The sequence below is a fragment of the Callorhinchus milii genome, unplaced genomic scaffold (assembly GCF_018977255.1).
Source record: "Callorhinchus milii isolate IMCB2004 unplaced genomic scaffold, IMCB_Cmil_1.0 Scaffold40, whole genome shotgun sequence".
In the NCBI taxonomy this organism is placed as follows: Eukaryota; Metazoa; Chordata; class Chondrichthyes; order Chimaeriformes; family Callorhinchidae; genus Callorhinchus; species Callorhinchus milii.
In genome coordinates, this window is record NW_024704781.1 from 362,899 (window position 1) to 377,825 (window position 14,927).

The 14,927-nt window shown below is 42.2% G+C and overlaps 1 long non-coding RNA gene across 2 annotated transcripts; it reads right to left on the reverse strand.

The window, feature by feature from the left end:
• Positions 1 to 4,679: 4,679 nt before the first annotated feature.
• On the reverse strand, positions 4,680 to 14,012 carry LOC103189831. Of its 2 annotated transcripts, none has more exons than XR_489099.2 (3): positions 13,897 to 14,012; positions 10,869 to 10,965; positions 4,680 to 5,342 (listed from the first exon to the last, which is right to left on the reverse strand). It is a non-coding gene; the product is annotated as an uncharacterized LOC103189831 (long non-coding RNA). The 2 variants fall into 2 exon arrangements; XR_489098.2 differs by having other exon boundaries at positions 4,680 to 5,345.
• Positions 14,013 to 14,927: the final 915 nt, after the last annotated feature.

The following is a 14,927-nucleotide window of genomic DNA, read 5'->3' on the forward strand; positions in this document are numbered from 1 at the left end:
GGTCTATTTTCAGAGGGTGTTTGAGATGTGCAATCCTCCCAACTGCAATCGGGCTGCAGACAGTCTCCTCCATTTAGTGTCTTATGTTATGAAATACCGCAACACAAATGCTTATAATTCACCATTGATCATAAAGCTCAAAATCCTGGTGAAATGTGCAAAATTATTTTCTATTTCGATAGAATCTGGGATTTTTTCAGAATGCAGAAAAGTTTTCACTCTATTTATGACACTTCAACATTTCTGAAGATTCATATCTTTGAAAACAAATGCTGTTCTTTAGTAAAACGGACGGAAAGGTACTTACTTCATTGACTATCAGCCATTCAATAATGTTCAGGGAATTGTTGAAAATGCAGTAACATTTAGTCTGTAATTTTTGGAAGCAAGCCATGCTTTCCTCTATTTAACCTGGACAAAGGGCAAGGCAATTTCCCCTGTTCCGTGGTGCACATTCTATTATCCTATGAATGTACTTTGTTTTCTAACCTCGCTTTTAATATTTTTAAAAGCATTTCGACATTTTTATCGAGTTGGAATAGCGATAAAAAAACGGAAGTCTTGTATTACAGAAACATCTTCTCTCTTTTTGGAAAGTGTAAATCTGACTTTGCACATTATTTTCCTATTGTGTATTTTGTTTCTTAGTGTATGTCTTCCTTCACTCTCTGCTTCAAAATTGAGAATAGTCAAGAGATTTATTTTAAGAGCTGAGTCAAAACAAATGTGCTCAGCTGCACGTAACAATCTACCACAAGATAATGTGTAAGATAATAATCCACCGCAGAAACTCTGATCGCTGTTCAACCTGTACTGCAATGTTCTTTCTTACGTTGGCAGCTATTTCTGTTGTTCTAAATTGACATCCATTGCCGTTTTCAAAGAGGAATGTTGTCGATCGCTGTTGTAAATTGAGATTGCGCAAATATTTTCACAAAATTAGTCAGCACATAACTTAAGGTGTAACAGGAGGTTTGGGGAGTTACCTCAATCTTTGGATTAATTTATAACTGCGATATTATTTATTTGATATGTTTCTTAATCCATTTTTTGTCTATTATTAATATTTGTCTTTAGGCCTATAATTCATTAGTTCTTTTTTAATCTATTAAGATGTTACCTAGGCTCAGTTGGCAGCACTCTACCCTCAGACCACATCTTTAGTCTTTGCCCAGCGCCAGAAATCACCTCATATTTCTGTTCGCTTTGTGTCAGGCTACCAAATATTAACCGCTCCTTTACGCTTCCCGCGCGTTGGGCACTATATATATGCAAATCATTGTTGTCGAAAATATTAAAAGACTATTTGGAAAATAAAGTACCTTTATAGGTCTATAAAAATCTGCGGCACGGAAGGGAACTTTCTGTCCGTATTTCCGATGTGAAAATTTCAATGTATAATTGTTGTGATTCTAATAATAATAATAATCCTTGCATTTGATATAGCGCTTTTCACGTCGGGAGGACGTCCCAAAGCGCTTCACAGAACACACTGTAAAGTGAATTGACTGTATATTTGTGGGCGAACGCGGCAGCCAATTGCGCACAGCAATGTCCCACAAACAGTCGTAGATTGAAAATGACCAATTTATTATTGTTTTTTTTTTTTTGGAGGGATTATTATTAGGCTCTGTGTGGAGTAAGGAAACTTGCCCGAGGTTTCGCCCTCTGCCTGGAATTGAACTCAGGTCTCTCACTTGCAAAGCGAGTGCTCTAACCATTGAGCTACAGGACTCCGATTCCATTCTGGAATGGAAACACAGATCTATTCTTTATGCAACGTTTCTCAAACAGGGGATCCGGCTCTTGGCTGCCAGGAAGGTGGGGTCAACCAGGGCTGATAATCTATTTCAATTCAATTTACAAAACGCTTATATTGATCAACTGACCTGTCGAATGACAATCAGAATCAGCTGATGGAAAATGTACCCCCAAGCGAATCCGACATCAAAGCCACTATATTGATCCGATCAACCAATTGCAGTGAACTTCACTAACCCATCCTAAGCAGTACTTTGTTGACGAAACAGTCATACGTATCATTTGATTTGATGAAATTTATAATTTTGATAATGTATCAGCTATCTAAAATATTATGAAAAAATATTGTTTGCAAGGAAATTTGTGTCAATTCATACTTCACCACAGCATCACGAATGAAATAGTGTTTACAAATACCGTTTCCCTTTGTTTAACCAATCTGAAAAAGGCTCTTAGTGTGGACCAAAAAGTCATACATCAATCAGAAATAATTTGAACTGGTCTGTGTGGATAACAGATGCCTTTAATGCCGTTAAATCAATTGTGTGCAGTGTTATATATCCCTGACGTACAAAGCGTTCTTATTTTGCAATCGGACGCTCAGGGATCGGTTTGGATGCCATGTTATGTGTGAGTGTGTAAGTGTCTGTGAGAGAGTCTGCAATGTGCCTCCAGTGCTGAGGCAAGCGCTGTATGTGAGTGTGTTTGCATTTGTGTATGTGACTGCAGTGCTGAGAGTGGGGCTGTGTGTGTCAGAATCGCTAATGTACCCGATTGCAGGGGGAGAGAGTAGCTTTATTGTGCCGAGAGTACTGAGGTTGCGCTGTGTGTGTGTGTTTGTGTATGTGTGTATGTGTGTGTGATAGATGTTGTAGATTTACTTGGTTAGTACCAGGGATGCAGGGGATCAGTTACGAGGATAGGCTGACAAATTTTGACCTATACTTTCTGAAAATAGAAGAAATAGAAGGGATCTTATAGAAACCTATAAGATCATCAAAGGGTGTGATAGATTAAATAGTGGGAGATTGCTTCCCCTGGTTGGAGAAATTAAAACAAACTTGAAATCAGAGGCAGCCCTTTCGCGTTGAGTTGAGGAAGAACCTATTCAATCAAACGGTGGTGAATATATGCAACTCACTACCCCAAAGGGCTGTTGACGCTCAGTCCTTCAACATATTCAAGACTGAGATAGATATATGTCTTATTGCAAAGGGGATTAAGGGATATGTGGATAAGGCAGTGTTAGGTTACTTGCTGGACTGAGATGAGAAGATCAGTCACGATTGAATTGCGGAGCAGGCTCCAAGGACCGAATGGCCTACTCCTGCTCCTGCATGTAATGTTATGTTATGTTAAATGTGTTTGCATGTATGTGTGTAGGTTGGTATGTTTGTGTGTATGTGAGAGAGTCTGCAAATTACCCACAGTGGTGAGGTTGGCGCAGTGTGTGAGAGAGCGAGAGAGATGGGTATTATGTGTCCCGAGTTTGGAGGTGGCGTTGCGTGTTTGCTTGTGTGTGTGAGAGAGAGAGGATGTGATGTGCCCACAGCGCTGAGGGTGGCGGTGTCTGTTTGAGAAGCTGGAACCTACCCCCCGGGCCGGAGGTTCCCTTTGTGTGTGTATGTGTGAGAGAGAGTATAATGTGAACAGAGTACTGCATACGTCGCTCTGTGTCTCTGTGAATGTGTGGGAGAGACTGCAGTCTGTCGCCAGTCCCGAGGATAGCGCTGTGTGTGCGACACGCAGTAATGTGCCCCCAATCCTGACTATGGCGCTGTGACTTTGTGTCTGTGCCTGAGAGGTGCGCCCCCAGTGTGTGTGTGTGTGTGTGAGAGAGAGAGAGAGAGAGTGCGTCATGTGCCGCCAGTGCTAAGGGGGCGATGTGTATGGGCTACTGTGTCTATGTTTGGGAGACGCTGTAATGTGCCGCACGCGCTGAGGGTGTATCTGTGTGCACTTGTGTGTTTGTGTGAGTCTGTGTCAATCCGTAATATGCCCCGTAGTGCTGAGAATAGCTCCATGTGTGTGTCTATGTGTTTGTGTGAGAGAGGGAGACAGAGAGCGACTGTGAGGCGCCGCCACTGTATGTTTGTCGGTGTGTATCTGTGACAGAGGCTTTACTGTGCTCCAGTGCTGAGAATGGCCGTGTGTTTGTGTGGTTGTGCGCGCGAGAGATTCCAATGCGCCGCCGGTGCGGAGCGAAGCGATTTATGGGCACATGTGTGTGTGCGCGAAGGGGTAATATTCCCGAATTGTTGATGGTGGCGCTGGTGTTGTTTGTCAATATATGAGAGCGACTGTAAAGTGCCACCAGTGCTGAATGTGGCGCTGTGTGTGTGGGTGTGTGGGAGAGAGAGAGACAGAGTGAAAGAGAGAGAGAGAGAGAGAGAAGTTATAATGTGTCCACAATAATAATAATAATCCTCGCATTTGATATAGCGCTTTTCACGTCGGGAGGACGTCCCAAAGCGCTTCACAGAACACACTGTAAAGTGAATTGACTGTATATTTGTGGGCGAACGCGGCGGCCAATAGCGCAATGTCCCACAAACAGTCGTGGATTGAAAATGACCAATTTATTATTGTTTTTGGTTTTGGAGGGATTATTATTAGGTGTGTTGGAGTAAGGAAACTTGCTAAAGGTTTTGCCCTCTGCCTGGAATTGAACTCAGGTCTCTCGCTTGCAAAGCGAGTGCTCTAACCACTGAGCTACAGGACTCCACAATGATGAGTGTGGCCGTGTGTGTAGGTTTGTGTGTGTGTAAGGCTTGTTGAGATCTCTGATCCCCAATGTTAACTTGGTCCAGGTTACCTTAGAACGCTTCACCCTATGGGCTCCCGGATTTATTATCAGATCACAATGACTCGGGAAACAATAAATCCTGTGGCAATCATTGAGACACAGGGACGCTCGGTATAGCTTACTTCTTTTTAATTTAAAATGACAGTGTTATCACTAAGTATTGTTCAGTAAAAAAAAAGCTAGTGTTTTTAGTCGGTAAAAATCCCATAGGTAGTTACGGTATACACACTCGTTTTAGTATTAGATAGATGATTCGTTCGTCACATTCAACTCGCTCGAGTATGAAGCATAGCATAACATAATTAACATGAGAGTATATGGTTTTATTTAACGAACTATGCACATCATATTCACTTGATTTATGATGTTCGGATATGGTTTGATTAACAGTTATCAAGACATACACGTTAATACGATGGTTAAAAAAAACAGTACAACATCAGAATGGATGACACTCTAAGTCAGATATGAAAGTGCTCTGTGACGCCGTACGGCGTGGAGGGCGCTATATAAATCGAAGTTGTTGCCGTTGTTGTTGAATGACCCAGTAGTATCCAATAGAACTATATTACCCGGTTAGTGATGATGTGCTGATAGGACTTCTCTTTCTCGTTTCCTTCTGCTCTCCCTCTCTCGGTAGTGACTCCTTCTCTCAGCAGCTATCATCTCACACGACTCTCCCACTTGTCTCTCCCCAAATCTGGTATCGACGGAAACACGAAGGATACAGTCTATAGCACCAGTTGCCGGACGATCTGCTCTGCCTGTTGTCCCTCTGCTTTTGGATTATTAATGGGGAGTGTGGGGTATTAATTGGTTTGTTTGGGTATAAATATTATGTGTGACTTATTAATGGGGTGTCTGATATCAACTTGTGTGAGGTATCAATGGGGTGTGTGGTATTATTGTAGCACGTGGTATCAATGGAGTGTGCGGTATTAATTGTTTTTTAGGATACTAATTGCATGTGAGTTTTAAAGGGGTGTGTGAGTTATTTGTAGGGTATTAACGGGGCGTCGGCTATTAATGTTTTGTATGGTATTAGTGGGGTGAGTGTTATTAATGTGGCTTGTTCTATTAATGGGATATGAGGCATCAATGGTTGTGTGGTATTAAGGGGAGTGTGAGGTGTTAATATAGTATGTGTGGTATTAATGGGTTGTGGGTGCTATTAAATGGCTTTGCATATTAGTAGCGTCTGATGTATTAATGGCGTATGGGATATTACTTGGTTGTGTGGTGCGAATGAGATTGCGGGGTATTAGTGTGGTACACATGAGGTGCAGATTATTAATGTGGTGTGAGTTATTAATGGGGTGGGGAGTATTAATGGGGTGTTTGTTATTAATGGAGTGTGTGGTATTAATGGGGCTTGTGTTGTCAATGGGCTGTATGGTATTAAAGGAGTGTGTCTTATTAATGGGGTTTGTGGTATTAATGGGGATTGAGGGGTAATATTTTGATTTCTGTGTGGTATAAGTGGGGTGCGTTTGGGTACTAATGTTGTGTGGGTTATTAATGGGGTGTGGGGTATTAATGAGGTGTGGCCTGTTAATGGGTGGTGAAGCATTGATTGCGTGTGTGGTATTAATGTAGTGCGTGGTATTATGGTGGTACGTGGTATTAATTGGGTGTTCGGGATCTCAGTGTGGTGTGGGGATATTAATGAGATGTATGGCATATTAACGTAGTTTTCTGATATTAATGACGTATATGCGGTATTAATTTTGAGCGGCGTATAAACGATTTGTGGGGTATTAATGGGGTGTGCGGTATTAATTTGGTGTGTGGGACACTAATGGAGTATGTGGCAATAATGCAGTGTCAATTGAGCATTTGGGTTACTAATGTGGTGTGTGGCCTATTAATGGGATTTATTGGACACTACTCGGTTGTGGGGTATAAATGTGGTGTGGGCTGCTAATGGGCTGGGGTTTATTAATAGGATTAGGTGTATTAATGGATTGTGTGGTATTAAAAATGTGTGGGCTATTAATGGAGTGTTTTGGCTATCATTGCGTGCGGGTGGTATTGATGGGCTCTGGGATATTAATGTGTTGTGGGAATGAATTTGGTGTGTGGGATATTAATGGGTTCTGTTTATTTAAAGGGTTATCGGATATTAATGGGTTGTGCGTTATCAATGGGTTTGGGGGTATAAACGGGGTATTGGTTAGGTTTTGAAGAGGTGTGTTGAAGGGGTGTGTGGTATTAATGGGTTGTGGCGTATGAGTGGGGCATGCGGCATTAATGGGTTGTGGGTTATTAATGGGATGTATGGTGTCAATGTGAATTTTTGTACGAACGTTTTTAGTGGTATTGATGGTGTATATGGTAATAATGTTGCTTAGGATATTAATGAGTTGAGTTTTTTTCATGCGTTGTGTGACGTTAATGGAATGTATGGTAGCAATGGGGTTTTAACGGATTTGTGTTGTTTTCATGGTGTCTGTGTTGTACCAATGGTGCGTTTGGAGTTTTAATGTTGAATGGGGCATTAATTCGGTGTGGGCCATTAATATGGTGAGAGGTATTAACGGCATGTGATGTATTAAAGATATGTGGTGTATTAAAGTGGTATGGGGTATTAATGGGCTGTGTCGGGTATTAGTGGATTGTGTGGGTATTAATGGGTTTTGACATATTAGTTGATTGTGTACGATGCTAATGGAGTGTGTCGGGTAATGGTGAGCTACATGGAATACTAATTGGACGTAATAGGATGTGAATGGTATATAGGATATTAATGAGTTGTTTGGTTTTTGTGTGGTGAGGGGTATTAATGGGTTGCGGTTTGTTAATGGACTGTGTGGTATTAAATATTTGTGGTGCATTAATGAGTTGTGTTGTGTAGTAATGGGGTGTGTAGGGTATCAATGTGGTGTTGATTATTAATGGGGTGTGTCAGTTATTAATGAGCTGTTTTGGAGTTTGTGTAATATTAATGGTCTTTGCGCACTATTGATGGGCTGTTTGCATATCAACGGGGTGTGGTTTATCAGTGGAATGTGAGATATCGAGTAGCTATCATTGAAATGTGGCATTAATGAGATGTTTGGCATGATGAGTTGTGTGGTATTAATGGTATGTGTGTTATATTAATGGTGTGTGGTGTACTAATGGCGTGCGCGGTATTAATGGAGTTTGTGTTATTAATGTTCAATATTGTATTAATGGGCTGTATGGTGCTAATCGGTTCTTTGATTTATCAACCGGGTGTGTGGGCAACTACTTGGGTGTGTGAGGTGCTAATAATGTTCATGGAGTTTTAGTGGATTGTGAAAGATTAACGGGGTGTGGGGTATTAATGAGAAGTGGCATATTAAAGCGGTATGGAGTTTAATAGAGTTTTAATGATGGGCTGTGGGATAATAATGAGGTGTGGTACATTAATGTGGTATAGGATATCAATGGAGTTTGCGGTATTAATGTGGTTAGGGTTAGGTCATGAAGGGGTGTGCTGAATGGGTGTGTGTTATTAATGTGCTGTGAGGTATTAATGGGTTGTGGGCGTATTAATGGGAATTGGGGTATTACAACAACAACAACAAGATTCCATTTATAGAGCGCCTTTCACGTCAGGAGGACGTCCCAAGGCGCTGTAAAGTTGGGTCAGGACCCGAGCAGGAGGGAAATGGTCAGGGTGAGGGAAGGGAAGGGAGCGAGTAGGGGTGTAGAGAGTCAAGAGGGGAGCCGAAGGCTCGGTCAAAGAGAAATGTCTTGAGACCGGCCTTGAAGGAGGAAAGGAAGGAGGCAAGGCGAAGGCACTGGGGGATAGCGTTCCAAAGCCTAGGGGCTGAGAGGCTGAAGGCCCGGACACCGACAGTAGGGCGGGGGATGTGGAGCAGACCGGAGCCAGAGGAACGGAGGTAAGGGCAGGTAGGTACGGGGATAGTAGGTCAGTGAGATAGGAGGGAACAAGGCCGTGAATGGCCTTGTAGGTGAGGATGAGGATCTTGAAATCGATGGGATAATGGGATATTAATGGGATATGGCGTTTAATGGAGTTTCAGTAACGGGCTGTGGGATATTAACAGAGTGTGTTGCATTAAAGGGCTGTGTGATAATAAAGCGGTATGTGGTTTCAAAGGGGTGTGTGGGATATTAATATTCTGTGTGGTATTGATGGATTGTGAAGGGTATTAATGGGGTTCATGGGGCATTAATCAGGTGTGCAGTATTAATGGGGTGTGGGGCATCACTAGTGTATGAGGCATGAGTGGGGTGCGGAGTTTAATGCAGTTTAGTAATGGGCTGTGGAGTATTAATGGGATGTGTGATATTAGCAGATCTGCTGTAATAATGGTGTGTGTGGTAATAAGGGAGTAATTGGTAATAATGGGCTGTGTGGGATTATAAATTGCTGTGCGTATTAATGGGTTGTGTAGAGTGTTAATGGGGTGTATGTGGTATTAATCGGGTGTGAAGCATTAATGAGGTTTGTGGCATTCATATGTGTGGGGTATTATTGGGGTATGGAGTTTAATGGAGTTTTAATAATGGGCTATGTGGGCCTGAAGGAGTTGCATGATATTAACAGCGTTTGTTGTATTAATGGAGTGTGTGGTAACAAAGGGGTAATTGGTATTAATGGGGTGTGTGAGATACTAATTTGCTGTGCGTTATTCATGGGTTTTGTAGAGTACTACTGAGTTGTATGTGGTATTAATCAGGTGTGCAGTATTAATAGGGTGTGGGCATTGATGGGATGTGTGATAGTAACAGAGTGTGCAGATCAATGAGATGTGTGGTAATAAAGAACTAAGGGGTATTAATGGGGTGTGTGGGATATTAATTGGCTGTACGTTATTAATGGATTGTGTACCGTATTACTGGGATATATGGGATATTAATTGGGTGTGGGATATTAATGGTGTGTGGGACAAATAATGATGTGTGGGGTATTAGTGTGGTGTGTGGTGTATTAATGGGTTGTGGTATTACAGGGGTGTGGGGTATTAACGGGGTGAGGTTTATCAATGGGGTATATATTATGGGGATATGCGTTATTTTTTTCTGTTGTGGTTTATTAATGGGTTGTGGGGTATTAATGGGGTGCGCATATTTATGGTGTGTGTGGTATTAATGGTGTGTTGGGTATTAATGTGGTGTGTTGCGTATTAATGTGCTATGTCTACTAGTATTAGTTTAATATTTTTTCTGGATTTTGTGGGATACTAATGGGGTATGTAGTGTCAATGGGTTATTTGGTTGTAATTTTTGCATGTGGTAGTAATGGGGTGCGTGCAATGAATGTGGTGGTTTGGATTCTAATGCTGTATGTGGAGTATTCATGGAATCTGTGGGTACTAATGTAGTGAATGGGTTTTAATTTGGCGTGTAGTATAAATAGGGTATAGTTTGTTTATCTGCTACATGGTGTTAACGCGGCTTGTGGTATGAATGGTGTGTGTTATCAATGGAGTGTGTGGTATCAATGGGGTGTGTGGTTGTTAGTTGTGTATGTGGTAATAATGTGGCATTTTTTGATTTCATTGGAGTATGTGGGGTATTCATTGGCTCTTTGGATACTAATGGGGTGCATGGGTAATAACGTGGTCTGTGGTACCAATAGCATATGGGGTATTTATCTACTGTATGGTACCAATGCGGTGTGCGATATTAATAGGATTTGTGGGTCATTACTGGGGTGTGTGGTGTATTTATGTTATGCTTGTTGTAGCAATATGGTTTGTGTGGTATTAATCGGTTGGGGAGTATTAGTGGGCTCTGTGGTAATAATTAGGTGTGGAGTATTAATGGGATATAGGGTATTAATGGAGTGCGGATTAATAAGGGGTTGCAGGTAATTAATGAGGTGTGTGAGACACTAATGTGTTGTGGGATATTAATGGGTTGTGTAGGGTACTAGTGGGTTGTATGGGATATTCACCGTGTCTGCAGCATTAACCGTGTGTGGGTTTTTGTTGGGTTGTGGTGAATGACTGGAGTGTATATGCTATTAGTGGGGTTGGTGGGATATCAATGGGTGTGTGGTTTTAATGTGGTATTATTGGGGTGTTTGTCAATAATGGAGCGTTTAGAATATTATCACTAATAATAAAAATAATCCTTTCATTTGATGTAGCGCTTTTCGTGATTTCTAAACATCTTAACTTGCTTCACAGAATAGAGTGCAAAGTGAATTGACAATATCTTTGTGGGCGAAACGCGGCTGCCGATAGCGCACAGCGGTGTCACACAAACAGTCGTGGACTGAAAATGACCAATGTATTTTTGTTTTGGAGTGATTATTGTTAAGCATGTGGAGTTAGCAAACTTGCCCAAGGTTTCACCCTACCGTATGTGGTGTACATCCATAGATATGAAGAGACATCTAGGAACCATTTTGTAAGGAGGAAAATGGCTACGTTGCCTGCTTTGACATTACTTCCTGCCTAGGAAACGAAATTAGGAACAACTATCTTTGTTGTGCTCCAACCTTACAATCCAGTTTACAACTTAGTTTATTTAGAAAAATATGATAATTATTTAGAGCTACAGCACCTACCATTCACAGCACATACGCTTCTGGGCCATAACTTCCAGCCACGCGTGTGTGGAGAATTAATGTGGTGTGTTTGGTATTAATGGGGTTTGTGGGATATTAATGGGGTATGTGACAAAATATTGGTGTGTGGGATATTAACCGGGCGTGTGACAAAGTTTTGGGGTGTGTGATATCAATGGGGTGAATTGTATTACTGGCTGTGCGGTAGTAATGTTATATGAGCTAATAATGGGAAGCGTGATATTAATGGGGTGTTTGGGATTTTAATGGGTTATGTAGGGTTTTAATGTGGTTTGTGAGACATTAATGGTGCGTAGTGTATTAGGGTGGTGTGTTGTATCAATAGTGTATGGGGTAATATTGTGTTGTGTGACAATAAGGGTGTGTTTGGTATTAATGGGGTGTGGCAGTTTTAAAATGTGTGCGATGTTATTGGGTGTCTGTGGTATTAATTTGTTGTGTGGGATAATATTGGTGTGCGTGTGGGGGTACTAGTGAAGAGTAAGATGTGCTAATGGTTTGTGAGATATTAATCGGGTTTGGGGGGTAATAATGGGGCGTGGTTTATTAATGGGGTCTGTGGTAATAATGGGTTGCGAGGTATAAATATTATATTGGGTATTAATATGTTTTTTGGTATGAATGTGTTGTTTGGTATTAGTGGTGCGCGGGGTATTATTGCGGTGTGGGGCATTACTGGAATGTTCGGTATTAATGGTCTTGTGGGTTATTAATGGGGTGTATTAAGTATTAATGGTTTGTGGTGTTTTAATAGTGTGTAGCGGTATTAATGGTGCGTGCGATGACAATGTGGTGTGTGCTATTACTGTGGATTGTGCACTAATGTGGTTTGCGGATATTAATGGGGTGTGGGTATTAAAGGAGTGTGTGGGGTTTTCATAGTTTGTTTGTGGTATTAATGGGGTATATGGGGTATTAATGGGTTGTTGGCTACTAATTTTGTGTGGTATTAGTGGGGTCTGTGGTGTTAATGGCTGTGAGGTATTAATGGATTATATGGTATTAGTATAGTGCGTGGCATTAATTGGCCATGTTATATCAATGAGATTTGTGATACCAAAGCAGTGTGTAATATTAATGAAGTGTGTTGGGCATTAATGGAGTGTGTCGGGTGTTAATGGGCTCTGGGATATTATTCTGCTGTGGCGATTAACTGGGTGTGTGGGGTACTAATGTGGTGTCGGTTATTAATGTGGTGTGGGATATTAATGGTGTGTGACGTAGCAATGATATTTTGGGGTAGAAATGGGGTGTGAGTTATTGATGGGGCATGTCCAGCGTCTTAAGACGTCATCCCTACGTGAAAGGCGCTACTTCAATGAAATTTTGTTGTTGATGGTGATATTAATGGGTTGTGGGTTTTTATTGAAATGTGGGTTATTAATGGGATGTGTGGCATTAATGTGCATTTTGTACTAATAGTGTGTGTGGTATTGATGGAGTGTTGGTGATAATAATGGGGAGTTTGGGATATTACTGGTGAGCATGAGTTATTAATGAGGTGTGGTTTATTAATGCGGTGCGTTGTATCAATATAATGTGTGGCATTAATGAAATGTGCGGTATTATTAATTTGGAGTTTCTGGTGTATCAGTTGGGTGTGCAGTGTACCAATGGGGTGTACGGGGTATTACTGAGATGTGGGGTGTTAATGGCGTGAGGGGTATTAATGCTATTTTACGTATTAAAGGCGAGTGTGGCATTAAAGAGGTGTGAAAAATGTGTGTGGTATGATGGGTATTAATATGATGTAGCCTATTAATGTCCTTTAGCGTATTAGTTGCTTGTGTGGGTTACTAATGAAGTGGTGCGTTATTAATGGGCTGCATGGGGCATTAGTCGCATGTAATTGGGTATTAATAGGTTGTGGGTCATTAATGAGGAGTTGGGTATTAATGGGTAGAGGGGAGTTAATGGGGTTTGGTGTATTAATGGTGTGTGTGATGTTAAAGGAGTGTGGTGTATTAATGGGTTGTGGGATATTAATGGGTTGGGTAGCATATTAACGAGGTGTGGTTTATTAGTGTGGGCTTTTAATGGCCTGTGGGATATTAATGGGGTAAGAGGTATTAACTGGGTGTGCTATGTATGGGGTTTGTGGTACTAATGGGGTGAGTGGGCAATTAATCGGTTATACGTTATTATTGGGGTGTGTGATATTAATGAGATGTTGGCTATTAACAACAGCGTAGTGATTGTGAATTTTGTGAGTGAAACACGGCTACCAATTAATAATAATAATAATCCTCGCATTTGATATAGCGCTTTTCACGTCGGGAGGACGTCCCAAAGCGCTTCACAGAACACACTGTAAAGTGAATTGACTGTATATTTGTGGGCGAACGCGGCAGCCAATTGCGCACAGCAATGTCCCACAAACAGTCGTGGATTGAAAATGACCAATTTATTATTGTTTTTGGTTTTGGAGGGAATATTATTAGGCTCTGTGTGGAGTAAGGAAACTTGCCCGAGGTTTCACCCTCTGCCTGGAACTGAACTCAGGTCTCTCTCTCGCAAAGCGAGTGCTCCAACCACTGAGCCACAGGACTCCACTGCGGTTCCTCACGGCTACCGCCCACATCCCCACATACTCTCACACACACACTATCACACACACTCTAACTCTCACTCTCATAGTCTCTCACACTCACACACACTCACTCTCACACTCACAAACCAACAAACTCACACACTCTCACGGACTCTCACAAACATTCGCTCACTCTCACACTCGCAATTACAAACTCTCACACCCACAGTCACAGACGCTCTCACTGTGTTATTGACTCCCACTGACCTCGCCCTCTATCAGCCACAGTTGTTTTGCCGCTCGGGGCCGCTGTCACTCCGGGCGATTCTCGGCCATGTTTGAGCCTCTCCTCCTCCCGGTCTGACTCTGTCCCCGCCCACTCTCTCCCCATTGGTCCGTTCCCAACACCCGCCTCCTCAGCCGGAGCTTCCCATAGGCTATGTCTGAATGTCCGGCAGATACCGCGCTCTGATCGGTCCACGTCTGAGTCAATCACCTCTACTCCTCACGGCCTTCCGCTTCCTGTGCAACCGTGACCATGTGATCACGGACTCTCTCCCCATTGGCCCATTGCATCACCCGCCCCGACAATCAGTAGTCGCGCTTGAGAGGTCCAGGTCCACGTCAATCATCTCCTCTCCTTCTTCCCTCGCGTTCTCTCCAGACGTCAATTTTGTCCCCGCCCACTCGCTTTCCATTGGTCCATTCAGTCACCCGCCCCCTCAGCCAGAGCTTGTGATTGGTCGGTTGAGCTGGCAATCTGACTGCGTTCCCTGATAGTCCCATCTCCGTCCATCACGTTTTGAGACGTCTCGAAGACGTGACGAGGCGCTGCATCAAATGCCGATATTATTGTTGTTATTATTATTATTATTGCATTATTGTTATAAACCGTAGGTTTCCACACTTGGGATGTCATCGGTGACAAACGTTGCACAAACGTTGCTTGTTTTTTTCAGTCGGAACAAAGGAACTTTGTGTCATGTGTTAGCGCTGCAGATTGTGTCCGCGGTATTGATTCTGCCGCTGTTTCAGCTCAATTTCGATGTAAATGGTTAGTTTGATGATTTTATCGTGACAGAGAAACGCTGATATGTGTTCACTGAAACAAACACACGCGCACACACACACAGACACAAAAATACACAGATAAAAATACACAGATAAAAAAACACAAGCACAAATACACAGGCAATGACACTCCGACACACAAACGCACATAGACAGTCACTGGACATCTGTTGTGACCAGATGCAGAAATGAGATGTCGCTGAGGCACTGAAGATGGTTGTGAAGCA